The 26,901-nt window shown below is 35.0% G+C and overlaps 1 long non-coding RNA gene across 1 annotated transcript; it reads right to left on the reverse strand.

The window, feature by feature from the left end:
- Window positions 1-4,686: 4,686 nt before the first annotated feature.
- LOC108523944 (uncharacterized) lies at window positions 4,687-10,188 on the reverse strand. The gene is made up of 3 exons (XR_001883942.1): window positions 10,072-10,188; window positions 8,297-8,473; window positions 4,687-4,777 (listed from the first exon to the last, which is right to left on the reverse strand). It is a non-coding gene; the product is annotated as an uncharacterized LOC108523944 (long non-coding RNA).
- Between the last annotated feature and the right edge of the window lie 16,713 nt (window positions 10,189-26,901).

Consider the following 26,901-nt stretch of genomic DNA (forward strand, 5'->3'; position numbering starts at 1 on the left):
CAGGTAGGACTGCATCAAACTAAAAAGCTTCTACACATCAAAAGAAACAGTTGACAAAATGAAAAAGCAACTTAGGGAATGAAGAAAATATTTGTAAACCATGAGCTGCGGTATCAATATGTCTCCTAAAGTTTGCATGTTGGAAACATAATTCCCAATGCACGTTTTAACGATGTTGAGAGGTGGGGAATAACAGAAAGTGTATAGCTCATGAGGGATTTGCCCTCATGAATAGATTAATGTTATCACAGGAGAAGATTGGTTATAAATGTGAGTTTTATTCCTGATTTCCTTCCCCTACTCTTGCCCTCTCTCACCCTTCTGCCTTCCACTATGGAATGGTGCAATAAGAAGACCCTTGCCAGATGCCAGCATGTTTGTATTGAACTTTTCAGCCTCTAGAACTGTGAGAAATGCACTTATTTTCTTCACAAATTACCCAGTCTCTGGTATTATTTTATACTGGCACAAAACAGACTAAGATTGAAAATTGGTGCCGAGAAGTGGTACTGTTACTGTAACAAACAACCAAAGAAAATGGTAGTAGCTTTGAAACTGGGTAATAAATAGAGGCTGAAGTAATTTGGAAGAGCAGGCTAGGAAAAGCCTCGTTTGCCATAAATAGAGTGTTAAGAGTCATTCTGGTAAGAGCTCAGAAGGAAAGAGCCATAGGGAAAGTCTGGAACTCCTTGGAGATCACTTATGTGATAATGATAAGAATGTTAGTAGAAATGTACTTAAAATAAATAATCATCAGAGAAAATGCAAATCAAAACCAAAATGATACATCATCCATCTTCTAGGATAGTTATTATGAAAAAAACAAGAGATGATAAGTGTTGGTGATAGTGTGGATAAAAGGGAACCCTTCTGCATTGTTGGAAATGTAAATTAGTATAGCCATTACAAAACACAGTATGAAGGTTACTCAAAACATTAAAAATAGAAATTCTATAGGATACAGCAGTCCCACCTGCTGTTATATATCTAAAGGAAATGAAATCAGTATCTCAAAGAGATTACCTGCATGCCCATGTTCAGTGTTATTCATAACAGCCAAGATATGGAAACAACTTAACTGTCTATATGAATGAATGTGATATATATGATATATATGATATATGTTATATATAACATGTCCAGTGGAATATTATTAAACCATCAAAAGGAAGGAAATCCTATCATTTGTGACAAGATACACAAACCTGGAGGGAGGGCATTATGCTGGTAAAATAAGCCAGATGCAGAAAGATAAATATCATATGAGTTCACTTACATGTGGAATATAAAAAAGTCAAACTCTCAGAAGCTTAAAATTCAACAGTTACCAAGGGCAGGGACTAGGGATTGAGAGGAATTGAGTGATGTTGGTCAAAGTGTACAAACTTCAAATTATAAGATCAATGAGTTCAGTGGATGTAATATATAGCATGGGTTGTGATGGATGTGTCAGTTAATTAGATGATGGTAATCATTGCACAATGTATAAGTATTTCAAATCTTCACATTGTACACGTGAATATACACAATCTTGGTCTATTGGATATTTAAAAAAAATAAGACACAAAGGATTGCCTAAATTTAGGGCTTGAGGTTTGTTAACGACTCAAATCACTCAGGATCAATTTAGGGAAGAGTTAATTTACTTCCAGCTTACTTTTACTCTCAGTGTGCCAAACTTTGGTGACACAGTCCTAAGTAGAGGGTTGCATATTAACTATTATAGACATAACTATGTTATCACCATTGGTTAGCATTAAATTGCATCTTTTGGATTTAAGTGTCAAAAATTTTCTACTGTCTTCTAGTCATCTCTTTTGGATCTTTAAATGGCCCCTGGGTAGAAGTGATCTCATCTGACAGACTCACCTTTTCTAGTTTTCAGCTTCTTTTGGATTTTAACTTTAGTTATTATTTACCATTCTTGTTAGTTCTTTGAAATCTTAAAGAGATACATTTCTTCATTTTCCACTTTTGAAGGTTGGCTTCAGTGGGAACCTTGATGTGAGCCAATTTTTTAAATTTCTTAAAATAAAATTTTCTTAAAAAAAATTTCAATCAATGTGAGCCAATTTTTTAAATTTCTTAAAATAAAACTCTCTCTCATATATGTGTGTGTGTGCATGCACATTTTCTATTAGTCTTATGTCTCTGGAGAGCTCTAACAAATACTTCCACATTTTTTTTCATTATTTTCCTAATAAAGATGATGTACCTGATGATAGGTACCTGATGATACCTAATCTGCCATTACACAAATTGAGTTTTCCTTCTTTATACATACATTTTGATTAGCAATCTCCAAAGCTTTGAGAAGTGACGTAAGAGATATATAGTATATATGTATGTGTGTGTGTTTGTATGCATCTGAGTGGTTCTCAAACTAACAAATATTTCTTGATCATCAACTGTGTGCTAATGAGTCTGGTAATTACTGTACAGTATAGGAGATATAATCATTGAGGAATTTGTGATTTAATTACATGGCTTAATATGTTGTATTTATTATACTAAAGCTCACACTATTCTAAAGGCAAAAGAAACTTATCAAACAAGAATGTCCAAAATTGTACTAGGATTATATGTGATTATATATGATCATTCAACTAGTACTTTTAAAGATCTAAAGGTTTCCTTTGCCAAGAATAAACTGTAGTTCGTTTTATGTATTTTTGCAAACACCGTGCATAACAATAGGTAGCATCGATTACTAGTTAAGGGGAAGACTTTGGAACCAAATAGCCTGTCTTCACCATTCACAGGTGGAATGACAGGCAAATTACTTAAATTCTCGGTGCTTTCATGTCCTTATCTATGAAATAGAATTTGTAATAAATATATTTACAGCAGAGGGTGTTATGAATTAATATTTATAAAGAAATTAGTGCTTAACACATTGAAGTATAAATATATTACAGGTAACGTTTACTAAAAATCTTAAAGATGTGACAGAAAACTTTATGTATCAATTTGGCTGAGCCATGCTGCTCAGATATTTGCTCAAATGTTATTCTGGATGTTACTCATGTTAAATGTAAGATTTCCATTTTAGTCAGTGGACTTTGCATAAAGCAGATTGCCTTCCATAATGTAAACAGACCTAATCCAATCAGTTGAAGGCTTTAATAGAACAAATGATTGACCTCCGCTGAGCAAGAGCAAGAGAGAATTCTGCCAGCAAACTGCTTTTGGACTTTAACTGGAACATCAGTTCTTTCTTGGGTCTCCAGGCTGCTGGCCCAGCCTGCAGATTTTAGACTTGCCAGACTTCACAATCAATGTGAGCCAATTTTTTAAATTTCTTAAAATAAAACTCTCTCTCATATATGTGTGTGTGTGCATGCACATTTTCTATTAGTCTTATGTCTCTGGAGAGCTCTAACAAATACTTCCACATTTTTTTTTTCATTATTTTCCTAATAAAGATGATGTACCTGATGATAGGAGGTTTAGCACTATTAAATCCAATACAATATGTTAATTTTTCATGAGTTTGGATCATGGCTTCAAGCTGTTGTGGTGGGACTTACATCTTTTCTATTGATAATAGCTGTGGCAGAGCAACTCTGAAGGTGGGATTATGATGCCTAACACTTAGAGTTTATGCCCTTCCTCTGGAATGTGGGTGGGACCCATGACTTGCTCCTAACCAAATGAATACATAAAAGGTGATAGGATGTGTGTGATTATGTGCATGTGATTATGTCACATAAGCCCATAGTGCCTGTCTGTCGGCCTCTCTCTCTCCCTTGCTGTCTGTGAGAAAGAAAATGGCTGCACAGGGGAATCTCACATGGCAAAGAACTACTGGTATCCTCTAGGAGGTAAAGTCTGCCCCAGACAACAGCTAGCAAAACACTGAACCTCTCAGCCCTATAACTACATGGAACTAAATGCTGCTAACAACCACATAAGAGAGGAAGCAGATTTTTACCCAGTTGAACCTCCAGATGAGAATCTAGCCCTGGCTGACAATTTGCAGCACGGCAGAGGGCCCAGATAAATAAAGCATGCCTGGACTCCGGATCCACAGAAACTGAGAGATAATTAATGTGTGTTGTTTTAAGCTACTAAATTTGTGATAATATTATTGTACAGCAGTAAATAATCAAATAACATCTTTATTATTATATAACTTCTATAAGAAAGATTATGTAACCTTGGAATCATGGAATATTGACTTCATTTTACACAATTCAAGTCACCTATATTTCTCAGTGGCTTTAACTTCTAATTCCTGGAGGATCCTTAAATCCTGGATTTCCTCTATGGCCCTTTCCCTAACGTATCTATATCACTATATCTAAAAAAAATAAATAAATAAGTTGGAGGGAGAGGACATGGGGGAGGAGGAACAGAAGCATTAGGTGCTTTGTGTCCTGTGCCAATTTCTATCATGCTACTTGCAACTTTGTGTTGAGTTTATCAGTTCCTAAATTTTTCCATAGGCTACAATGTGGTGGAGACCAGACGAGATATTTTAGCCATCTTTTTATCCTGAATTGCCAAGAACACAGTAGGTATTTGTTTCATGCATGTAAATTAAATGGAAATATTTAATTCAGTTGAAAATGTTACACGAAGAATATTTGCTTACACTTAATGCAGGGAACTAAAATATTTCAAACAGAAAATGGAATTTTACCAAGAAGAGTTTGGACATTTGCTCTCATTTTATTGTCATAGTAACAATGTACTTTTAAGGATGTCCTTATAATATCCACCAGTTTTCCACTTTGCTGTCTTTAAAAATAGGAAAAAAGCACACTGATCATCTCTAAAGAAAAGGAAATAAATAAGATCATTATTAAATGTAGTTTAAAATAATACAAGCAATCATTTTTACTGGGTGTTATTATATCTACAAATAGTAAACAATATATAGTATATATAGTATAATAGCATTTGTCTTAAAACACACAGGAAAATTCATGAAATCTCATGTTTATTAACCACTCAACATGATGATTTTGAGAGTTTGTGACTTCATTTCTGCAGAAAGCCATGGTAATTTAGCTACTAGACTTCCTTTCTGATAGTATCACAAACCTCACTTTATATGTAGATCTCAAGTGCCCTTTTCATAATGTCGTGCCTTACTCATTGTGCCAGACCACTACAGTTGTTCTCTTCAGAAGGATGTGTCCACAAAAATTATGTTAACTAATGTTAATATGTTTATTACATCTAATTTGCTGTGTATCTGATTTAAAAGGCCATTTTTCATTTTAATAACATACATAAGATCAGGAAGAAGTAAACTTAATGTAAATAATAAAATGACTTGCCATTTTATTTTAAAATGAGAAAAAAAAACAGAACTTTCCATATGTAGAGTGAAGTAAGGAGATGTAGGTTTATTATATAAGTGTAAGTACATATACGTGTGCTCATATGGATACATGTATAATACACAGAGATACACACATTTATGCTCACACTTATAAGTTGTGTATACACACATGTAACTGTACACACATATAAATGCAATACATGACATATATGCACATAAAATAAACATGTAAATTAGTAGTATGAGATTAACAAATTAAGCATAATCCACATAACAATTATCCACCTCACTCTGGACACGGTGGCTCATGCCTGTCATCCCAGCACTTTGGGAGCCCAAGATGGGTGGATCTACTTGAGGTCAGGAGTTCAAGATCAGCCTGACCAACATGGTGAAACCCCGTCTCTATGAAAAATACAAAATTAGCTGGGCATGGTGGCACATGCCTGTAATTCCAGCTACTTGGGAGGCTGAGGCAGGAGAATTGCTTTAATCCGAGAGGCAGAGGTTGCAGTGAGTTGAGATCACACCACTGCACTCCAACCTGGGCAACAAGAGGAAGACTCCATCTCAAAAAAAAAAAAAAAAAAAAAAAAATTATCCACCTTGCTCATAGAACGATTTTTTTTCTATTTTGGTACAGAATAAAGAGAGTAGTTATCATATACTTATTTTGTTTATATTATAATGACAAGTATACCTTTTCAATAACTTTGTCTCAGATTCATTACCTAAGCAGCATAGGAGAGAGTGGAGGCAGTATATGCTAAAAAGCCCAAAGATTGTGAAACCAGGGATAGTACATTTGACCTTGTGCAAGTTTCACAATTGCTTCATTACATAAAGTATGAATGATGATGATTATTACCTTCTAGCATTAGTTATTATAAGGATTAATTGAAAAGATGTTTATATAGTGATCAAAGGATGCTATTCCTTCCAAATTTGAGATTAAGGAACAAACATATTAAGAGTTATTTGAGAGTAAATCATAATCTTTAATATCTCTGTGGTTTTAGTTTAATGCCAGTTTTAATATAAATGGAAAAGAGACATGCCTACATGATGTGATTTTAAAACTGCCAAAATTTCTTATCTATGATTTGCAAAATTAGCAATGATGATATGTGAAATTATTATATTATTTAATTTCTTAGTTTCAAGACCATGTAGACGCTAATAAATTGATAATTCTTTACATTTGTCTTATGCCTTAAAATTTACAAGATATTTTTTCATATATTATTTACTTTAAGCTTTATTCAAACCCATGACTTAGGCATATTGGAGATAATTATTTCATACTTGTAAGCCTGGGCCATGTCAGAACTGAGATATGAACCCAATGCTTTAACTCTAATGGGCATAAGCAGTGGTGTTTTCAGGTAGCTATGGCTGACTGAAAATGGTATCTAGAAAGATTTTCTTCCATGAAGAATATGAGGAAAATTAAATCAGTTCCTGTCAGCAAAAATATATCCCATGGTGAGTGGACACAGAGAAAGTTATGATGGGAAACTGCATCAAGAAAATTTCACATTATGAGGCCAAAGTCTGGAGGGAAATGTGAATTGAAGCGTTGATTATGACATACTATGCTATCATTAGATTTCCTAGAGCTGAGAGGAGACTAAAGGAGACAAAGTAGATAAAGTGTCACTAAAGAACACTTCAAGATACTCTGTGATCTAATCCTATTCCAAACTCATGTTTCTCTTGTCTGACTTGCACTTTGTAATTTAATTATTAATTCAATCATTCATTCAACCAACATTTACTATGTATCAGGCACAGTTCTAGGTACTTGGGATGCATCAGTAACCAAAATGATGAGGAGTCCTACTCCCCATGAAAGTGAAATTGTAGTGGGAAATATTTAAAAAGCTTATGGATCTCACACAAACCAATTTTTTTTTTTTTTTTCACTTATGACTCTTCCATTTGTAATGCTTACTAATCTTTTTTTTTTGAGAAGCAGGTCTCACTCCCTTGCCCAGGCTGGAGTGCAGTGGCACAATCTAGGCTCACTGCAACCTCTGCCTCCCAGGTTCAAACAATTCTCCTGCCTCAGCCTCCCGAGTAGCTGGGATTACAGGTGCCTGCCACCACACCTACTTAATTTTTTTTAGTAGAGACAGGGTTTCCGCATTTTGGTCAAGCTGGTCTTGAACTCCTGACCTCAGGTGATCTACGGGTTTACGCCTGTAATCCCAGCACTTTGGGAGTCTTCTTAATCTTTAATATGCTGTTTAATTCTCACATTTTTCAATTTTTCAAAGGCTTCCTGTATCTTGCAGTCTCATTATGGCCTCATATCTTGTGTGCCTATATATGCCTCTACTATTACATTTAACATATTTCTTTACCTTTGTTAGTGTTCTTAAGGACAGGACTGAGTCTGCTTTGTATGCATATCCATGCCAATCTGAGGCCTTACACATGTGCATAATATAGGTTTGTTGAATGAAATAATAAACTTCATTTGCAAATATATCCAAGAGTTAACTTTACTTTTTCAACATATTTATCTGTTTTGCTGACTGAATTTTGGTAAATGCTCAGCTCAATTTTTTGGTCTATTAGTCTTCATTGATCAAATGCCTAGACAGCTACCAAATTTCTACATCAACATGAAACCCTATACACTTATTTTTTCCTATTTGTAAAGACCCTTAAAATAGATAAATACATATATAAAACAATTATATTAAGCACAAGAAACCATGATACTCACAATGAACATAAGTAGTACTAAGTAACTGTTCTATTTATACCTTTCAATTCCCTGTGCCATGATAGTAAGATAACTGTTTGTGAATTATATATACTTACATATATGCATATACACACTACACACACATACAAATTATATATACATATAGACACACACACACACAGAACTAATGACTAACATTTTTACTACCATTTTCAAAAACTTTGAGCAGCACATTAGCTCAAAGATAATAAAGAACAAATTCCAAACCCATTAGGGAGAAAAATTACCTATGGAGCCAGAGTAGATCTGATATATCCAACAAAATTCGGGAAGGCAACTTGAATTATGATCCGAAAGACTGACAGAGTGATTGATAGACTTCTGTAAACCCATGGGGCTCGTAGAGGATTTCTTCGTTCTCTATGTGGAGTCAGAGCAACCGGCATGGCTCTTACAATCTACAGCTGAAGTTTATGAGAATATATAATGAATTAATATAGACTTTGTTTCCTTTTCTGTCAGTTTCATGATAATAGAAAAAGTACAGTTAGACATACGCATTAAACTGCCAACTTGTGTTTAGTAATTATTTCTTTTATAATTGTTATTTGTTTACTTATTTGCAACTACTTCTCTTCAGCTTATTGAGTTTTCTTTTATTATGCTAATAAGCACCATTTAAATAATTCCTCAGGGAACATGTTATTCTTTACTCTTCTCTTCATAGTTCTCATTTTAAGAACAAATAATCCTTTCCTCTTACTAACAGTATACCTGGATTGACTTTGCTGTTCTGTGACTTACCAGTTGGGTTACCTTGGATAAGTTACTTACCCTTTCTGCCTTTTCTCACTTGTGAAATAAATATCTCCCGATATTGTTATGAAGATGGAATAATACTGCATGCCAAGAAGCAGAAATTCTCTAGATACCGTTGTTAGTTTTTACCAAGTCCATGACTGTAGCTCTTTAAGTGACCATATTCTCACATTATTTATTTTATTGTAACAACAAGCAAACAAGAAAACCAAGCATATATTTGAATCTTAATTTTACACATGAAGAAACATAGTTTCTAGCATAGGTTCACTTAGCTACTAGAGACAATAATTTAGATTATAACCTGGGTAATCTGGCTTCTATAATTCATAGAATTTTAGATTTAATACAGAGGAATAGGTAAAAAGAAAATAAGTTTTAGTGCTTATTACATGACAGGTCTGTGCCAAGTACTTAATTTTCATTATTTCATATAATCTCCATGACAGTCTGGCAAGGTAGATAATTATTATTTTAAGAGTTAATTTAGGCTCATGAAATTATACATTTGCCTTTGCTCCACCACCCAATAAGTAGTGAATTACAGATTAAACTCCAGGCAATAATGACTTTAAAATCTAGTCTTTCTGTATTATCATGCTGCCTTCTATGTTTTGAGGACTCTTTCTTAGGGGTAATTTATGCTGATTTTCTCCCTTTAGATTAAGTTTGGTCTGAGGAAATTAAGTAACTCATTCAAGGCAAAGTCAAAACTTGTCTTCTCAAACTTTTAGTTTCATATATGTTCATTAGTTTTTATTTTAACATTTGACTTATTGCTTTCTTATAACCAATTTCAACAATTTTTCTGTGTCTCTAAATCTCTCATTATTTTTAAGTCTACATGTCTTTCGATCAGACTTTATGTCAAGAAGAGATCACTGGGTTCTAAAGCCGACCTCTAGTGCAGTATTTGACAACATGCAACTCAGTGTCTTCATCTCCTTATACTGGCTTCTATTATGAAGCATACTGGTGAATGATTTTAAAGTACTCTGCCGAGTATTAAGTGACAAAAGTGATCATAGTTGCATATGTATAGCAATGGCCTTAAGAGTACCATGCTACTTAAAACTATACATACAAAGAAATATTATGAGTATTTAAAAATATCTACATAATTTATCCTTTTAGGAGAGAGTCTACATTTGTCAGGGTCTACATTTTTTTTAGTTGTCACAATAAAGGCACTCCTTTTGTTTTCCCTTTATTCTACTTTTTTAAAGTTTGATAAAATATCCACCTTTTCAGATCATTCATTCTTTGGACTGACTGCCTTAGGAATCCTGTAGTTCTTCAAAATGATAGCCAGAAAGTTTGAAATATGTCCCTCTTCTCATATGTAAGACATATAGTTACCATAATAGCTGACTTTTAACACAGATGACATCATTTTAACATCATAATGGAACTGAGAATTCTTAGTTCTATCAAATACAAAAGATATGTTAGAAAGTTCATGATTTGTAGCAGGCCCAAATGGATGAAACCAAACACATTAAAAACCTTATAACTGAGAATAGGGTGTCTTCAGACAATAGAAAGCAAGTTTTGCTTAGGAATTGTCTGCTGGTGACTGTGGAAACTATCAGCATTGCTAAATTTTCATAGGCAGCAACACAGGGCTTGCCTCACCATTCCTGCTAGAAAGGCAATTCCTGCAGCATGCTTATCCCCTTCTACCATTCGGTTTCAAGATATATAACTCATCCTCCCATAAACTCTACTAATCAGTGTTACATACAAAGTTAATGATAAAATATAAACCCAAATGGTGAGGACTCAGTAAATGCTGTCCTTCCCTCTGCCTTCTATAAATATTAGTACAGTAACTTTTTCAGTAGCATCCATGTCAACATTCCACTACATAGCATGGGCAGAGAGTCAGGACAAGTATTGTTAAGTAGAATAGGATCCTGTTCCTGGTATGTGTTAAATCCATGCTGAAAAAATCTATGTACAGTTACTGAATTCATACACAGGTATTACAAGTATTAATGTAAAAATCTGTATATAATTACATATCAATGCTATGTACTCCCTTCAGCATATGTTTAAGCTTATTTGAAGAAATTAGCATTTTATTTTAATATTAAGATTAAATAGTTAATTGAATGAATTATTAATTTTTATCATGAATTAATTTGGGTAATCTCTTTCATTTTCAAATATGATCTTTGATTCATTTATTTGGACAAAGGTTTATTTATGTCAAAACTTTTTATTTATGTGGCTACTTTCAACTGTCAAATTCATTTCACATTTTTCCCTTTGATCTCTACAACATACCAGTATGAGGGAAAGGTAGTATTAGTCTTACTAAGACTAATAGAAGAAGAGAAGGAGATTGAAATTAGTATGAACAAATGTGTGTACTGGTTCTAAGGTAGGAAACAGTTATTTTTGCAACAAAATTAATTTGCCAAATATTTATGTTCAGGTAATTCATCAAATAATTGTTATGTATATTTATGATTAATTACTATAGTATTGAGTGTGAGTCAGACAGGTGAATTTTGGGTCTTTCCAGAGGCATTTTTCTAAATTGATATGCAATATTATTATTGTTGTAATCAGCAATAACCTTTTTTTTTACTGTAGCGTCAGTCTTCCTCCTTCAGTTTCTTTGCGATCTTAAGATAACACAGAATCCCTCTTGAGTAAGGATGCGTTCATTGAATATTCCATGGAGAAGATGCTAACTGTGGACAAATGAAAACTACTGCTGTGTTTTATCTGGCTTCTTAGAGATAAGCATTCTGAGGTTAAGATAAGTTTTTATGGTCCTGTGTTCTTTATTAATTGCTTTAAATTATGATAAGAGGGCAAAACACAAGGGTCCTTTTAATTTATTTCATAATTATTATATGTGTATATGTTTGTATGTATGTGTGTACATGTATTAAGTCTCAGAGGAAAAAGGCAAAAAATATGTATAATGTATAATGAATTTGGAGACAAGAAATGCGAGAGGAGACATGATATTCTGACAGCCAGAGAAGTATTGAAGTATGGTGTGTAGCCCTAATGGAGGCTATCTGTCAGCTTGAGGAAAAATCCATGAAATTATTTTGTTCACAGCCTTAAACAAATCTGCAATGTAAGATTAATTTTTATTTGCATAAAGATCCCATTACTCATACAATTACTGATTGTTTTGTCCTATAAAGTTCTACATGTCCTTTTAAGGAGCATATTGGTTTGTTTGCCTGCAAATATTTAACTAATAGAACACAGTTTGTCTCACCCTAATATATTTGCATGCCATTTTTAACATTATTAAATTCATAATTTTGTTTTCATGCTTGGGCTACATTATATCCCCAATTCTCAAAAATGAACTCACGACTAAAATGGGGTTCACTCAAGCATAAAAAGTGATGAATTTAAGAGTAACATACATAGTGCAACCCAAAATAACATCATAAACAAAGAGCGAACTGGTCTCCAGTGGTGAATATGAGATGCAAATCTGTATATGCAGGGAAAAATAAACCTGCAAGTGTCATGATTTCACAGATGTGGCAGGAAAAAAAAAGTGCAAATAGGTATTATGTTTATGAATATCTAACAAATTTGAATTATATTTGACTGAAAATTCATTTGCCACTCTTCCCCAGTTCATTTTCAGTTATAAAGCTTTGCCAAACAGGGGAATAAACATCTGTCAGAACTATTACTTTTTTTTTTTTTTTTTTGTGACGGAGTCTTGCTCTGTCACCCAGGCTGGAGTGTGGTGGCCAGATCTCAGCTCACTGCAAGCTCCGCCTCCCGGGTTCACGCCATTCTCCTGCCTCAGCCTCCTGAGTAGCTGGGACTACAGGCGCCCACCACCTCGCCCGGCTAGTTTTTTTTTTTGTATTTTTAGTAGAGACGGGGTTTCACCGGGTTAGCCAGGATGGTCTTGATCTCCTGACCTCGTGATCCGCCCGTCTCGGCCTCCCAAAGTGCTGGGATTACAGGCTTGAGCCACCGCGCCCGGCCAGAACTATTACTTGAAGTATAGATTAGTGTGTTTCTTCTGCTTCCTTGTGAAGTCTCTGGCTTGTACTCTAAACATTTTCCCCACTCCTAGACCACATGAGTAAGGGTAATCTTCCACTTCAGAATCATGAGCAAAAAAATCTAAGCTCATTCTGGAAGGGAAGAAAAAAGAAGGGAAGAAATGGTAAGGAAGATGAGAGAAGGGAAGGAGAACACAGAGAAGGAAAAGAGAAAGAAAGGAGGCAATAAGTGGGGGTCTTAAAAGTCCCTGATTTTTGTCTGAGGAGTAAGGATTAAGAAGAAAATACTTTTGCTTTTGAGCACCAGAAGCCTGCATCAATCTGGATTAACTACTGAGCTTTGCTTTTGTTTCCCACTGTGAGGCCCACAAACATATTAACCATAGCCCTTTGATTTGGACACCTGGTTGCAGTAAAACTGTTCTGTAAACTAGACATTCTGCCGTAGTTTTGCCCACACCCCAGTGACTCATCATTTTACAATGTGAGGCACTTGTACACCCCTACAAGAGAGGAGAATTTAGATACCTTGTCATTCTGGTGGGATGGTGGTGATAGTGGTGGTGGGGACACTCTCTAATTGCAGGAATGGAGGTGGGGAGAACTGGAAAGAAAAAGTTGGAAACTCATTTGACCTGTGACATCTGTGAACATAGGACCCCTAGTTTAAAGCCATTGATATTTTTATTCTGGTACACTGAGAAAGGTTTTAAAATAACAGGCCTAAAATAACCGGCGTAGACTACTAAAAGTGAGCAGTGAGTTCAAAAATTTGCTTTGCCAATTTCTTTCAGTAAATTGATGAATTTTGTTGCCAGTGGTATAGAAGAGACCAAAGTAGGAGAAGCACAGCAAGTTTCATTTTGTAGCAAAAACTGTTAATGAAAATATAAAACCAATGGCAACATGAATAATAAACACTATGCTTAAAGAGAAAGCAGAAGAAGCTATTGTCAAAAATATTTTATCGAATGATGTTCTAAGTTGATGTGTAATATTAATTGCATATTCAAGAAAGAAGAATATTTACTACCTTGTAGGTGCCTGCAGTTATTTTGCTTGACAGTTTAATGAAATCGATGTACAAACTAAATAAACCCTCAGCTTATACACAGTGCACATATCAGGGCATCATAGTTGATGAGTTTTTGTTCTGCTTATCAGTGAGGAATCAGTACTGCAGTTAAGATATTTTCTATTTGGTTACCATTTATTTTGTTATGTGGTCTTGAAAGGAGGATTAGGAGAAAGGGAGGGATTGTGTGAATGGGGTTGAGAGTGCTTTAGTACTAATTTACATTCTACTTTATTCATCGAGAATATTTTGTGGACATTCATATGCTTTCTGACTTAATGTATCAAGAAATAGTAAAAATGTTAATTCAGTCCCATTGCGGCTATTAAATCTGTCACTAAAAAGTGAGCAGTGAGTTCAAAAATTTGCTTTGCCAAGTTAGTAGACCCTCTCTGCCTTGGGTAAGTACCTGTATGACTGTTTGAAACTCTTGTTGATATTAACAGACTCTATTCAATATTGTCCCTCAAGAACATTCACATATTTCAAGTGATTTCCTCAGTAGCATATCAACCATATAGATTCTGTGTGTTAAATTACTTAAGCCTATCTTTCAGGGATAAAATAAAATATTCAATGTTGAAGATTAGATAATAAGATTTCTTAATTAGATTTTGTAACAAATTTTTTACCTTTGATACTCAGATTAATTTCCTACCAGTTGGTTATACTTTTTAGTTGTTGAAGGAATACGCCAATGAGATAATGTCAACTAAAAAATCACATTAAAGCACATAGGAAAATATGTAAAACTCTAGAAATGAATTTGACAAAACATGGATTAGAAATTCACTTATTGTTCTTCAAAGGTACAGGATTCATACCTATTTCTCTCTTACCTTAAAAATTCATTTAGAAAATGAGCCGAGTGCAGTGGCTTATGCCTGTAATCCCAGCACTTTGGGAGGCTGAGGTTGGTGGATCATTTGAGGTCAGGAGTTCGAGACCAGTCAGGCCAACATGGCATAAGTCCATCTTCTACCAGAAACGACAAAAATTATCCAGGTGTGGTAGCACACATCTGGAGTCCCAGCTACCTGGAAGCTGAGGTAGGAGAATCACTTGAACCAGGGCGGCAGAGGTTGCAGTGAGCCAAGGTTACACCACTGCACTCTAGCCTGGTCAACAGAGTGAGACGCTGTCTCCAAAAAAAAGAAAAAAAAGGTATTTAGAAAAAGAATTATTTTTAAAATGGATGTCTCTTGGTTAATTTTATTTGGCCAATTATTGAATATGGGAGTACTTTTAATGTCCAACCTTAAGACTGACATCTTATCCATTAACTTCCTGTCTTATTTGATTCTGTACTTAAAGTCAAATAGCAGAGTGGAGGAGCAAGTGAACAACAGGAAATCCTCACTCCCAAGTCCGGCCATTGTTGCAATAGGTGACAAAGTTATATGTATCATCAATAAGTAACTGCCTATGAACCAAACCCCAGGACTTCTGAATTCAAACTGAGTGCTATTCAATTTGTTGCTGGTGTGATCGCAGATAAATAAAGAAATTGATAAGAGTTTGGAATTTTTATAGCAAATTAACAAACTACCATATACAAGCATGTGATCTGTGGACTGATCTAATTGAACAATTTAGATGGGTTTTGGTGTACAGTCTACCCTCCATATCTGTGGCTTTTATGTTTATGGATTCAGCATATTTATAAAAGAAATTGCATCTGTACTTTTTTTTCTTGTGATTATTTCCTATACAATACAGGATAATAACTATTTACATAGCATTTGCATGGTATTAGGTAATATAAGAAATCTAGACATAATTTATATAAGAGAATGTGCATAGATTATCTGCAAATATTATGTCATTTTATATCAGAAACCTAAGCATCTGCAGATTTTGGTATTGAGAAGAGGTGCTGGAACTAATCGCACATGGATCACATGGATACTCAGGAACAACTATAGTTCATCCTGTTGGGTAGGAAGCTTATGTGCAGTAGAATCACAATGCAACACGTATTTTAGTTTGCAAAGTATTAATATAACTCAAAAGGACATACAAATCAGAAAAAAATGTATTATTTGCTTATCTTCAATACTTTGCTATTTCTACATCATTTTATGTTTTAGTTAAGTCTGGCTATAAATTAATAGTTTAATAGTATTAAGTAAAGTAAGGAAGTGGCATTTGTATTATGTATTTTGAGTTTTAATTTACAGGTAATTAAACATTCTTCTCTCAACTACTTTTCAAGAAAAGTTTAAACTTTTCTAAATACTTCAGAATGACAGTTGTTTGTTTTTGATCTGCTTTAGGTCAAGAGAAACTTGATTTAAATGGGCAATAGGTGATGGGGGAGGGGAATATTGCAATAGGGTAAAGGAGACTTGCAATAGGAGGACTCTGACCACAAAATCTAAGATTCACAGAGGTAGAGAAGAAAGGGATTTTTCTTTATCGAGAGGAGTAAATAAGGCTAGAGAGAATCAGGTATGAGGGAACGTGGTGAGCAGGTGATATGACTGTACCATTCATTGGGGGAACTTCTTTATTTGGGGCTAACTGATTCTTGGGACATATGGCTTAGAAGAGTCATTCCACATTCTGATGATGGCCCCGACATAGGGTGGGTTGAAGCTCAGGATTCTGAGGAGAGGTCAGAAGCTTAACTGAAGTTGTGTCTAGTCTAGTTAGCAGACATTTTGTCCAGAGTGGCCATTGGGTGTACATCATTCAGCTAATCAAACATGAGACAAGCAATGGGAATGTGGAAGGTCTGTGTCTAGCTTTGTCATAGGTGAACAAGAAAAGCAATTGTGATTCTTATCTAAATCATATGGGAAAGGGTATTTCTTTGAAGTAAGCCAATTTTTTTGGAACACAAAAGAGTGAGGGATTTTTTAACCTTTGATATTTTTCAGAACAGGGATCAAGACTAACATTGCCCCAAGTGAACTAAACAATGTGATAGTGAATGAGTTCTCACGAGAACTAGTTGTTCAAAAGTTTGTAACATCTCCACCTTCACTCTCTTTCTTCTGCTCTGCCCATGTAAGAAGTGCCTGCTTGCCCTTCACCTTCTGCCACAATTGCAAGTTTCCTGGAGCTTCCCCAGCCGTGCTTCCTGTATAGCCTGTGAAACCATGAGCCAATTAAAGAATTTTTTCTTTATGAATTACTCAGTCTCAGGTATTTCTGTATAACTATATGAGAACAGACTAATAGACTTATCACTGAACAACTTAAGAATTTTATAGAGATATTTGAATTGAATATTCCAAAAGAATAGGATCCACATACAGAAAATCTTTGAATCAGGAATTGTTCTCTTTGATTATAAGATAGCTTAAAGTTAATTATAATTTTATAAGATAAGTTATTGAAATTGCTTACTGATAGTGATGGAAAATGAATTTTGAAAATCAACATATTTTGCTTTCTTCTGGTAAAAGTTAAAAATAAATATTCTGAGATGGACTGAAATCACTTTAAATCTCACCTTCCATTCAACTCAACAAACCTGTATGAGACTGGCTTCTCCACCCATGTTATTAAAACAAAATATAAATATCATTTAGACATACATTAACTCAGGCAAATAACACTATCATCAATCTCACATAGATCAGATAAGCTAACAAGCATGAAACAAGCTCATTTATCACATTAAATACTGTAAGTATTAATATGCATGGTATTAATCAAAGTGGCTGTAAAAAAATTTAATATGGAGAGTCACCATTTCATTTGTAACTTGTCATTCATGTATACTTTGACATAATAGAAAGGTAGGGTGTATTAGTGATTCTCTACATTACCACTTTTGAACAGTCAATGAACATGTGAAGATGTGTTAGTTCTTTTTGCTTATGTCAGTGGAATTTGGTCTTGTGTATTAAGTTACTGTTATATTTTGCAAAGCTCTCTAACCATGATACATTATTAATTTAAATATATTAAAAGTGGTCTTTTGTTAAATGTAGTTTGAATGAATGTAGTATCAATGAATATTTAGAACATTGTTTGATATTCTGTCCTAATTCTGGACTCTCCCCTTTTACCTCTATTTCCCATCAACTTCTCTGTATTCAAAGCCAATGTCTACTGTTGCAACCTGGGCCACTAGCCTCCTTCTGTGAACTAAAACTTATCTTCAACTTAAACTCAGCTCTGACAGCTTGCACATTCTTTTTGTAATGTTTACATATGGCATGGTTTTGCCTGATTCTTTTTTTTTTTCAAACGCTAGCATCAACAGGTAGACATGTATCTACAGGTTTAAAAGTGACAAAGATTGTCTCTGAACACAGGTTTTATAAAATGTACCTAAAAATGTACACTATGTGTATTTTGTGCTTTGAACATAATTTTAAACTTTTAAAATATAAAAGTGACAGCTATCAAAATATTCATTTTCTATATGCCAGATATGCATATATATATATATATCTCCAGTGCACTAATAAAGAATAAGAATACAGTCAAGAAAGATAAGTAGATATTAAAATTATTACAAATAAATAATTTTGATGATACAAACAATGATAAGATGTTTTATAACAAACTGTGTTTTTATAATACTGTATTATAAGCATATAATACCCAACTACAATAAGTTGAATAATGTGCCTCCCACCCCCACAAAGATGTCCATATTCTAATCAACAAAACCTATGAAATATTACCTTATATAACAAAGTGAACTTTGCCGTTGCAATTAAGAATCTTGAGATAGGGCAATTATAATGTGTTATCTTGTGGGATTCTATATAATCAAATGGATCCTTATAAGAGGAGGAGATCAGAGTTACCAGTAGGAGATGTGTCCATAGAAACAAGAAGTTGAAATGATGTGAGAAAGAAGCCATGGTCCAAGGACTGCAGGTGGTCTCTAGAAACTGGAAAAGGCATGGAAGCAGATTGTCCCCTAGGTCTTTCAGCAGTAAACCACCCTGAGGACACTGGTATTAGCCCATTGGAACTAATTTTGGACTTCTAACCTCCAAAACTGTGAGATAATAAGTATGTGCTATTTTAAGCTACTGTGTGATAAAAAGGAAATTAATACAGTGGTCTAATATTTTTTTTGGTGAGTGGTTTTCCACACTAAATATATTTAATCTGAAGCACAAAGAAAAAGCAAAAACTAGTCAGGTAAAGAGAAGCAGAAATTTCTGGGTAGGAAGAATATTGCATATACAAAGAATTTGAGGCAAGAAATAGCATGGTGACTGTGTTAGCTTCCTATTGCTTCTGTAACAAATTCCACACACTCAGTGACTTGAAACAATGCAAATTTATTATGTGACAGTGCTGGAGGTCAAAAGTTTCAAGTCAGTATCACTAGACTAAAGTCAAGGTGTTAATAGGACTGTGTTTTTTCTCAAGACTCTAGAGAAAAATTCATTTGTTTGACCATTGTAGCTTCTAGAGGTTGTCCATATTTCTTGGCTTGTGGCCTCTTTGCAGCCAGCAATCACATCACCCCAACCTCTCTTTTTCTGACTCTTCTGCCTTCCTCTTTCACTCATAAGGACCCTTGTGATTTTATTGAACCTCCAGGGATAATCCAGGATTATCTCCCCATCTGAAGATTCTTAATGTAATCACATCTTTAAAGTCCCTTTTGCCATGTAAGATAACATAGTCAAAGTTTCTGGGATTAGGATGTGGACATGTGGGTGTTGGTGGTGGTGATATTAAAATTACCACAGTCAGTTTCAGAAATGGAAACGGCTGCAATGTCAAGAGAAGAGAGAGTGAGACTAGCAACAAGAGACAGCCTTAAAAGATAAGCAACTGTGAAAGGCCTCATACACCATGTTAAAGGTTTCAAATGTTATCTCACACGAAATTATTTTATTCTACCCTGGAATACCTGGAATCTTTCCTAGGGATTTATTGATTTTCTTTTAAAGCAGAAAGATAATTTTGATTTCCATGAGAGGAACTGATGCGATATAATTAAATAGATAAATTCAGAGGCAAGGAGAGATGGTTTGGACCAATGTTGTACAATAAAGATGAAAATAAGTAAATCAATTAAAGAAATTTACCAGAGGAAAAGTTGGAAAGAAATGGTCAATGTTTGGAATGATAGCTGATCAAGTAAGCTTGAGCATCACTGTTTCTATAAACCCTGACATGCATAGATGGAGGCCTAAACTGAGAGAGAAGAAACTGGATAAGGGGCAAAAAATCTTGGGTTTAATTATAGACCTACTGTGTTTTGCTACCATGGATACATTCAACTGAAGATTATTGTTTCCACAGTTCAGGAATATAGTTATGGGGACTGGACAGAGGATAATATATTTGTGATTCACACACATAAACACATCATAATTCAAACCAATGGAGTGGAGGATATTGCTCAGGAAAACAATGTTGATTGAGCAATTTTCACTTTTAATGGAGTAAGATAAAGCAGAACAAAGGTGATAAAGTACTGTCTTAGAGCTAGAAAAAAGGTTAGAGGTTGAATTGTCATCAGAACCAAGAGAAGAGAGTGTTTTGAAAATAAGATTTCTTATTATTTTGAGATATTTTCAGTTGATTCCTAGTTTATTGACAGTTATTATCATGAAAGGATGTTGGATTTTACCAAACGCCTTTTTTCTGTGTCTATTGAGATGATCATATTGTTTTAGTTTTTAATTGTATTTATGGTGAATACATACACCATTAATTGTATTTATGGTGAATACATAATGGTGAATCACATTTATTGGTTTGCATATGTTGAACAAACCTTGCATCCCTGGAATGATGCCTACTTGATTATGTTGAATTAACTTTTTGATGTGCTGCTGGATTTGGTTTGCTCATATTTTATTGAGTGTTATGTGCATCAGGGGTATTGACCTGTAGTTTTTGTTCTTGTTGTGTCTTTGCCAGATTTTGGCTGCAGGATGACACTGGCTTCATAGAACGAGTTAGGGAGAAGTCCCTCCTACTCTATTTTATGGACTACTTTCAGTATGATTTACTACCCCAGTTCTTGTTAAGTCTGAAAGAATTTGGTGGTAAATCCATCTGGTCCGAGAATTTTATTGGTTGGTAGGTTATTTTATCACTGATCCAATTTCATAACTCATTATTGGTTTGTTCAGGATTTCAATTTCTTCCTAGTTCAATTTTGGGAGGTTGTGTGTTTCCAGGAATTTATCCATTTCCTCCACAACCAACATCATACTGAATGGGCAAAAGCTGGAAGCATTCCCTTGAGAAGTGGAACAAGAAAAGGATGCCCACTCTCACAACTCCTATTCAACATAGTACTGTAAGTCCTAGTGAAGTAATTAGGCAAGAGAAAGAAATAAAAGGCATCCAAATAGGAAAAAAGAAGTCAAACTATCTCTCTATGCCAACAATATGTTTCTATTCCTAGAAAACTTTAAAGACTTCACCAAGAGGCTCCCTGAACTGATAAATCAATTCAATAAAATTTAAAGATACAAAATCAATGCACAAAAATCAGTAGCATTTCTATACACCAATAATATTCAAGCTAATAATCACGAATGCAATCTCATTTATAATCGTCAGAAAAGGAATTAAATACCTAGGAATACACATAACCAGGGAAGTGAAAGATCTCTACATGGAGAACTATAAAACACTGCTGAAATAAATAATAGATGACACAAAGAAATGGAAAAAACATTCCATATTCATGGATTGGAAGAATCAATAATGTTAAAGTGGCCATACTGTCTAAAGCAATTTACAGATTCAATGCTATTTCTATCAAACTACCAATGTAGTTCTTCACAGAATTGAAAAAAAAAAAAAAAAACAAAACACTATTATAAAATTTAATGGAACCAAAAAACACCCCTAATGGTCATAGCAATCCTAAGCAAAAAAAAAAAAAAAGGTGGAGGTATCACATTGCTTAATTGCTTAACTTCAAACTATACTACAAGGCTACACTAAGCAAAACAGCAACACTGGTATAAAAACAGACATATAGACCAAGGAAACAGAATAGAGAACCCAGAAATACAGGCACACACCTACAACCATCTGGTCTTCAACAAAGTCGGCAAAAATGAGTAATGCGAAAAGGACTCCCTTTTAGCTGGGATTACTGGCTATCCATATGCAAAACAATGAGACTAGAGCCATGCCTATCACCATATATGAAAATTAACTGAAGATGGGTTAAAGACATAAGACCTCAAACTATAAAAACCCTAGAAGACAATCTAGGAAATAACCATTTGGACATTGACCTTGGCAAAGAATTTATGGCTAAGTCCTTAAAAGCAATTGCAACAAAAACAAAAATTGACAAGTGGGACTTAATTAAACTAAAAAGCTTCTGCAATAGACTGTCAATGGAATAAACAGACAATCTACAGAATGGGAGAAAATATTTGCAAACTTTGCATCCATCTGACAAAGGTCTAATATCTAGAGTCTATACAGAACTTAAACAAATCAAGCAATAAAAAACAATCCTATTAAAAAACGGGCAAATGACATGTCTTCTTCTCAAAAGAAGACACACAAGTGGCCAACAGGCATATGAAAAAATTCTCAACATCACTAATCCTCAGAGAAATACCAATCAAAATCACAGTGAGATACCATCTCATGCCAGTCAGAATGGCTATTATTAAAAAGTCAAAAAATAACAGATGTTGGCAGGACTGCAGCATAAAATGGAATGCTCATACACTGCTGGTCTGAATGCAAGTTAGTTCAGCCACTGTGGAGACCAGTTTGGAGATTTCTCAAAAAAGTTAAAACTACCAGCCGAGCACGGTGGCTCATGCATGTAATCCCAGCACTTTGGGAGGCCAAGGTAGGCAGTTCATCAGGTTGGGAGTTCGAGACCAGCCTGACCAAAATAGTGAAACCCTGTCTCTACTAAAAGTATAAAAATTAGCCAGGCATAATGGTGCATGCCTGTAATCCCAGCTACTCAGGAAGCTGAGGCAGGAGAATCATTTGAACTCAGAAGGCGGAGGTTGCGATGAGCTGAGATCGCACCACTGCACTCCAGCCAGGGTGACAGACCAAGACTCTGTTTCAAAAAACAAAACAAAACTACCACTTGATCCAGCAATCCCATCACTGGCTATACACCCAAAGGAAAATAAATCAATGTACCAAAAAGACATAGGCACTTATATGTTCACTGCAGTACTATTCACAATAGCAAAGACATGGAACTAACCTCATTTCCTATCAAGGGTATATTGGATAAAGAAAATGTGGTACATATACACAATGGAAACCATGCATCCATAAACGAAAAAAAAAATCATGTCTTTTGTAGCAACATGGATGTATCTGGAGGCCATCACTCTAAGTGAACTAATGCAGAAACAGAAAAGCAAATACTGCATGTTCTCACTTACAAGTGAGCGCTAAACACTGGCTATATGTGGTCATAAACATGGAAACAGTAGACACTGGGGAATACAAGAGACAAGAGGGAAGCAAGGGTTGAAAAACTACCTATTGGGTATTATGCTCACTTCCTGGGTGACAGGTTCAGTCATACTCCAAATCCTAGCATTACACAATATACTTTTGTAACAAATCTGCACATGTGCCCTTAGAAACTAAAAGTTGAAAAAAAGAAAAAAAGATATTTTTTTTTCAACCATGATAAAAGTTGCTAAGAGTTTAATGAAGGAAACTTTTATGTAGTTACCTTGTGCTTCTCATTTTAATTTTGTCTTAGCTTTTACAAAATTTGATTGATCTTATGTTTACCCTTTTGGGATTTTAATTTTCTTTCCATGTTTATTCTATTCATTTTTTTCAATATATCATGATTTCTTCTTGTTGTTCTTCTGGTGTTAATCTTAAACAAAACTGATCCTCTTATAATTACTTTTAAAATCCATTTCTCCATTTCAATTTTTTTAATGTAAAACTTCTGAACTTTTAATGATTTTTAGGATATATGATCACAAGTTGATATATAGAGCTCCTTTTCCCTGTACAGGAGACCTTTGGTTTTCTTCCCATTGTCTAACACTAAAGCAAACCACACCTTCTATTTTTTCTAGTAGGAAAGGATCTCCCCATCTTTTTAATGATGACTTTTAAAACAAAACAAAATAATCACCATCACAACAAAACAACCAACTTTATCCATGAAATTTAAAAAAATCAGTTAATTACTAGTTGAACTAAAATTCTTTCTTGGCCGATTAAATATTTGACATACTGAAATTATTTTTTTCTAGATATTCACAACATGTATAGGTGATAATAAAATGTTTTTTTTTTTTTTTTAAATCACATNTTGTCTAACACTAAAGCAAACCACACCTTCTATTTTTTCTAGTAGGAAAGGATCTCCCCATCTTTTTAATGATGACTTTTAAAAACAAAACAAAATAATCACCATCACAACAAAACAACCAACTTTATCCATGAAATTTAAAAAAATCAGTTAATTACTAGTTGAACTAATATTCTTTCTTGGCCGATTAAATATTTGACATACTGAAATTATTTTTTTCTAGATATTCACAACATGTATAGGTGATAATAAAATGTTTTTTTTTTTTTTTTTTTAAATCATTTTTTTTGACACATTAAAGAACTGAACTTAAAGCAAAATGCCGCAGCACATTATGAGTCAGGAACAGCAAGCAGGTGTAGTGATCTTTCTAGTACTTATACACATGGACATGGTAAAGATCACCTCGCAATGCTTTCTTATCTTTTTTTTTTTTTTTTTTTTTTCTGACAGAGCCTAGCGCTGTTGTCAGGCTGGAGTGCAGTGGTGCAGTCTCGGCTCACTGCAACCTCCGCCTCTAGGGTTCAAGCGATTCTCCTGCCTCAGCCTCCTGAGTAGCTGGAACTACAGGCACCCGCCATCACACTCGTCTAATTTCTGTATTTTTAGTAGAGACGGAGTTTCACCATGTTGGCCAGGATGGTCTCCATCTCCTGACCTCGTGATCCGTCTGCCTCGGCGTCCCAAAGTGCTTGGATTACAGGCGTGAGGCCCGGCCACCATTCAGTGTTACTACATGCATGTTTCTTTCTGGTCTTCTAAACTTGTATATTGTATTATTCTTAAAGGAATAAATAGAGTCATACCACACAAGCATTTTTGCTTTCTTCTTGTTTTTATCATTTAATACTGTGTTGTAAGTGTATTTATAAACATTTAACATTAATAATAGTTTTTAAGTGAATAATATTTCATCCTATAGATGATGTGTAAGTTTAAACATTTTAGTATTATAGGACTCTGGCTTTCAAAATCCTGCATATAATTCACTTTTTTTGGCTGTTACCTTAGGAAACATACCAAAACATAAAATTATTGGATAAAAGTGTATAACCATTTTTAAAGCTCTTGTTATTTATTGCCAAAATGCTTTACCACATCATGTAACGAGCATATGACATCTCTTGTTTCAACCATAACAAATTAGTCTCTGGTTCTGATTCCTGGGGTTGGCCTCTCAGTTCATCTTGCTCTATTATTCTTGGTTATCCCCTTTCATACATTCCTTTTTTCATCACCCTCCTTGGCTACTTTTTTTTTTTTTCTTTTCTTTTTTTTTTTTTTTTTTTTTTTTTTTTTTTTTTTTTGAGGCGGAGTCTCGCTCTGTCGCCCAGACTGGAGTGCAGTGGCGCAATCTCGGCTCACTGCAAGCTCCGCCTCCCGGGTTCACGCCATTCTCCTGCCTCAGCCTCCCGAGTAGCTGGGACTACAGGCGCCCGCCACCTCGCCGGCTAGTTTTTTGTATTTTAGTAGAGACGGGGTTTCACCATGTGAGCCAGGATGGTCTCGATCTCCTGACCTCGTGATCCACCCGTCTCGGCCTCCCAAAGTGCTGGGATTACAGGCTTGAGCCACCGCGCCCGGCCACTCCTTGGCTACTTTTAAAGACATTGCTCTCTTGGCATTTGAACAGCTTTCTGAGCCTGCCATCTGCTCTTAGCAAGTTGGGAGTCCCAGAGAGTTTTTATATTTTTAATAGTCTCAGTCTTTTTTAGTCCAGGCTGCCAATGCTTTTGCCTTTATAGCTTCGTCAAAAATATTGTGGGATTCTGTTTATCTGGTTTCAGTTCATTCCAAAAGCCAAAAAGCAACGTCCACTCTTCTTTGGGATACAGCTCTATAAAGACATAGTTTCTGGTCATTTGGACAATGCACTAAAATATTATTATTCTTATTTTAAGTTCTGGGATGCATGTGCAGGATATGCAGGTTTGTTACACAGGTAAACATGTGCCATGGTGGTTTGCTGCACCTATCAATCTATCATCTAGGTATTAGGTCCAGCATACCTTAGCTATTTTTCCTAATCCTCTCCCTCCCCTCACCCTATCCCCGACAGGCCCCAGTGTGTGTTTTTCCCCTCCCTGTGTCCACGTATTCTCCTTGGTGAGCTCCCACTTATAAGTGAAAACATGCGGTGCTTGGTTTTCTGTTCCTGTGCTACTTTGCTGAGGATAATGGCTTCCAGCTCCATCCATGTCCCTGAAAAGAACATGATCTTTTTCTTTTTGTAAGGCTGCATAGTGGCCATTCCTCAAATATCTAGAACCAGAAACACCGTGTGACCCAGCAATCCCATTATTGGGTATATACCCAAAGGAATATAAATCATTCTGTTACAAAGACACATGCATGCATATGTTCATTGCAGCACTACTCACAACAGCAAATACATGGAAACAACCCAAATGCCCCTCAATGACAGACTGGATAAAATCATAAGTTATGTGGACAACCCCAGAATAAGAAAGGGAGGACACTAGTAAGTTATATGGTGAAAGACAAGACTATAAGGAGGATAAATATGTGGGGACATTTTTACTATCTACCACACTATAGAAGGAAAAATGTTGTTGGAGTATAACTAGCAATCTCTGCTGTAGCTTTGTATGGAATTCTTAAGCCACAAGCTAATTTTGTCTCTAAAATTCTATATAAATTGTTTCATGTATGCCTAACATTTAGTATTGCAGATGGCAAGCATTGGGGTTATCTAGATTTTGCTTTCAGGTAACAATTTTTATGTACCTTTCTCTCTCTCTC

This window comes from Rhinopithecus bieti, unplaced genomic scaffold (genome assembly GCF_001698545.2).
Source record: "Rhinopithecus bieti isolate Rb0 unplaced genomic scaffold, ASM169854v2 scaffold_77461, whole genome shotgun sequence".
Classification (NCBI taxonomy): domain Eukaryota; kingdom Metazoa; phylum Chordata; class Mammalia; order Primates; family Cercopithecidae; genus Rhinopithecus; species Rhinopithecus bieti.